Here is a 4,593-nt window from a genome sequence, read left to right as displayed (position 1 = left end):
AGTCAAGCAACCAGTTCCCCTGTTCCTACTGGTTCAACTCTTGTAGTATATCCAGCACCAATATTGCCACAGTGACATGCTGAAATAACTCAGTAAACCTCAACTATTACTATTTATTGATTCAGATTTATTGTACATATGCATGCTCCTTCATGTAAATGGTTTATTTCTTTTTGCAGTCATACAAGTCCAGGTTCACAAAATATAAAAGAATACGATTTGAGAAATGAAAGAAATAAAATGAGACATTGTTGCATACTTTCATTTGATTTAAGTGCTTTGTATTCTATACATTGTCTTTCGCTTTTCAAAAATGGAAAAACAAAGATAGATTCATACTCGCTTACATCTCTCCCACCGAAGCGAAACTGGAAGAATTTAGCGAGAGAAATCAAGATTTTTGGTCATCATCATCACGTTTGCATTAGCATCCATAGGCTACAGATCTCAAATTCCTCTTCAGATCCTCTTAATTGACCTTTCCCCATATCTCGATTTGATCAAACATACATATAATTGCAGTCACCGGTCTACGACCCAGTTATATAGTTCGTTTTTGCACTAAACATCTCTGGATCTGATCGAGCTCTCTCGCGGTTTCAAAACCGACCCAATCATGAATCCATTTTCGTCTGGGACGTGTCTAAGGTGAGTGTCTTGTTTACAACTGATCTTATGTTTTAAAGCTTTTCCTAGTGATCAATTTTGAACTAGTTCTTCATTTCGACCTAATTTGTATTAACGTTATCTCAAGTTGTCTATATTGAGAGTTAGTTCGCGTTCGTAATAGTTGGGGCATTTGATTTGTGTACATTTAATGGAATTCATCCATGTATTTCCCGATTGGATGGGTCACTCAAATGAGTAAGACACTGTCACCAACTTATAAGATCCTAATCTGGGTATGAAGATAATCCATGAACTTTGTTATGAACCATCCCTCGCAAACCATATGTCTCTCTACTTAAGATTTTCCATCTTTTTGGTTTATCCTTCACCTGCAAAAGATTTGACTACATTTCATACCACATGCGTAAATTGTTGTTAATTAGTTGGGTCTGAAACTGTAAATGAAACATTATTGGTCTATTGCAGGGACATGATTAGGGCAATACGAGCCTACAAAACTGCTGCAGAAGAGCGTGCTATTGTTAGAAAAGAATGTGCTTCTATTTGTGCATCAGTTAGTGATAATGATAATGATTACAGACACCGTAACTTGGCAAAGCTCATGTTCATTCACATGTTAGGATAGCCCACACATTTTGGCCAAATGGAGTGCTTGAAACTTATAGCAGCTCCTGGATTCCCTGAAAAGAGAATAGGATATCTGGGACTTATGTTGCTTCTTGATGAAAGACAAGAAGTTTTGATGCTTGTCACCAATTCACTAAAGCAGTATGCTCTTGTCTTTCTTCACTCTTATCTTTACTATATCTTGTGTTCAAGCAACATGGTTGACTTGAGAATCTTTTTTTTCATCATCTGCAGAGATCTTAACCACACCAATCAGTACATTGTGGGACTATCTCTTTGTGCTTTGGGTAATATATGTTCTACAGAAATGGCTCGTGATCTTGCACCTGAAGTTGAAAGATTGCTGCAATTTCGAGATCCAAATATTCGTAAAAAAGTAAGCTGATGTTAACATTTATTTCATTTCATGATCTCTCAAGGATGTTTCATCTAATTCTCACATTTCATATGAAGAATCATACTCACATAAGTTCTTACAATTTACAGGCAGCATTGTGCTCAATAAGGATTGTAAAGAAGGTCCCTGACCTTGCAGAAAATTTTGTCAACCCTGTTGTTTGCTTACTTAAAGAAAAACATCATGGGGTTCTTTTAACAGCAATCCAGCTCTGTACAGATCTCTGTAACCTTAATGAAGAGGCTCTTGAATTTTTAAGGAAGGTAAATATACTTGATCTTGTTAAAGATCCTCTATTATTTGTTGGGATTGTCTTCTTCTAGTTCTTGTTCTCTTTCTTTATCTTTCTACGGTGTATTTACGCTAAGAAATGTTTGACATATGATTCTATAAGTGCAAATTAGTAATTTTAGTGATGAGATATATTTTCTTTTTTCTTCCTTTGGTATAGAAATGCATAGAGGTGTTGGTGAAAGTTTTGAAGGATGTTGTCAATAACCCATATGCTCCTGAATATGATGTTTCAGGTATTGCAGACCCTTTTCTTCATATAAGACTGCTTCGCCTTTTGCGTGTTTTGGGCCATGGAGATGCTGATGCTAGTGATTCCATGAATGACATTCTTGCTTAGGTTAACTTTTATTTTAATAAAGCTCATTGTGAATTGTGATATATAATTCAAAATTATAAGAATTTATGAAATTCCTTGTGTAGGTGGCAACAAAAACTGAGTCAAACAAGAATGCAAGGAATGCAATACTTTATGAATGTGTAGAAACCATTATGAGCATTGAAGATAGCAGTGGTTTACGTATTCTTGCAATCAGTATATTGGGAAGATTCTTGTCTAATCGTGACAACAATATCAGGTGAGTTATGTCTTAATTAATATGTGTTATGAGTATTCCCTTTATTATGGTCTAAAATATTGGGATTTGTTATATGGCAGATATGTTGCATTGAACATGCTGATGAAAGCAATTTCAGTAGATGATCAAGCAGTTCAGAGACATCGTGCAACAATCTTGGAATGTGTAAAGGTAAAACTTTTCTCTTAACCAAAAGAAATATCAATCAAGTTATATAAGTTTGTTGTGGTTTCTGAATGCTTCTTTATGATTCAGGATTCAGATGCTTCAATTCGTAAAAGAGCTCTTGAACTTGTATACCTTCTGGTGAATGAGACGAATGTCAAACCTTTGACCAAGGAGTTAATTGATTATCTACATGTAAGTGACCAGGACTTCAAGGGAGATCTTACTGAAAAATTTCCTCCATTGTAGAAAAGTAAGTTGAAGGTTTCATTTTTATCTTTTAATTTGGTGAATGTAATATTGTTATAGCATATTTTGATGATTTTCAAAGTATCATACACACAATAACATTTCTTGATTGGTGTTGTAGGCTTTCCCCTGATAAGATTTGGTACATTGATCAGATGCGCATGGTTCTTTCTGAGGTATGTATTATGGTAGTAGGTTCTTGTAAATGATGAATTTCATTTTCCATGCATTTCTAGTGACCTCTAAATTGTTATAAAAACCTTGGTGGAATGGAAGTTATTATTATGCTACTAAAGACTTATAAGGGACTCCTAATTCTTGTTTAGGGTTAGTTACTTATTTATACAATAATGTTTCACATTTTTTCTGATTTATAATGTTTGTTGTTATACATAATATGCAATGGTGTTTCAAAATAGGACAATGGTTCATGCAACCTGCTATGACTTATGTGTATGATGTGGCATAAGTTTTTAAATTTTTTGACACACCAGCTGCTTAGTTGTATTTTAACAGACAGAAATAAATGATTTATGGCATGTCAATACCTCAACTCCACTCCATTATGCAAGATGATCACCATTGGTTCTACCATGTTATTGGATATTTGCAGAATTGGTTGTTTTAGAGAAGATATCCTGCTATTTTTTTCTTTATTATTATTATTTTTTATATTTTGTGACATGGGTTTTTTCGGGTTAAGCGATTAAGCGATATCTCACCTCATATGAACCATAACCAATAAATATACACTTTTATCTTAAATATGAACCTTAACTATGTTCCAATTAAATGTGGGAGTTGTGTTGTACTTATGATTAACGGGTATGCAATGTAATCTCTCTTGCTTAGTTGCTTCTTGCCCTTTGATAAGTGGTATCTTACCCTATACATTAACATTTTAAGGGAAGTCAGAACTCAGAAGCTATCTATATGCATATTGTTTTATCTTTTTCAAAGTAAATAAGATTGCTAATTATGTATTTCTTTTTAACAAATTGGATTTGTGATTTGAAAATTGTAAATCTCATATTAGGGAGGACACTTGTAATGGAACTGATGATTGTTGCTGGAAAGGTTGTTCCTATTTTATAGCTGGAACATGGAGTAGCTGTTGTTACAGTGTATGAAGGGTCATTCATGACTTCTCTTGATATGGGAGGTTTGTTAAGTTCATTTTGTTTTCTGATGCAAAAAAAGTGGCTAATATCTTTGTGTTGTGTTGTGGTGTAGCATTTTCAATATCTATAATTAAGGCAGAGCAAGCAATTCTGCAATGCCAGGATGTTGCAGCTAAGGCTCCGCATTGGCCGATTGGTGTTGATGGTTAGTAATTCCACCTGGCCTCGTTAAGGTAACAGCATATCTGTTGTTCAAACTTCAAAACCCTACTTGAATTTATATTCCATTCATCATCTAGAAACTAGTTTCAATTAGAAACCATGTCAACTTAGTCAAGTTAGTTGGCTTAATTGCCCTATGTAGAAGGAATTCATATGAATAAAAAATTTCATGAAAATGCTTTGTCTTCACCTTCAGTTCAGTCACCGGTATGTCAAATGAAAAATCTACCCCCATAGGACGCCTCCCCATGTTCCCATATGCATAGAAAAACATAATATATTCAAAAGGGAGCTTCAGTACATGAACAAAGTG

The 4,593-nt window shown here is 34.4% G+C and overlaps 1 pseudogene; it reads left to right on the top strand.

Annotated features, from left to right (window-relative positions):
• The first annotated feature begins 616 nt into the window (after window positions 1–616).
• On the top strand, window positions 617–4,268 carry LOC145050393 (AP-1 complex subunit gamma-2-like; annotated as a pseudogene).
• The last annotated feature ends 325 nt before the right edge of the window (window positions 4,269–4,593 follow it).

This window comes from Lactuca serriola, chromosome 5 (genome assembly GCF_051521515.1).
Source record: "Lactuca serriola cultivar US96UC23 chromosome 5, Lser_US96UC23_V15, whole genome shotgun sequence".
Lineage (NCBI taxonomy): Eukaryota > Viridiplantae > Streptophyta > Magnoliopsida > Asterales > Asteraceae > Lactuca > Lactuca serriola.
Note: the sequence above shows the minus strand (reverse complement) of the source record. Positions and strands in the feature narration are given on the sequence as shown.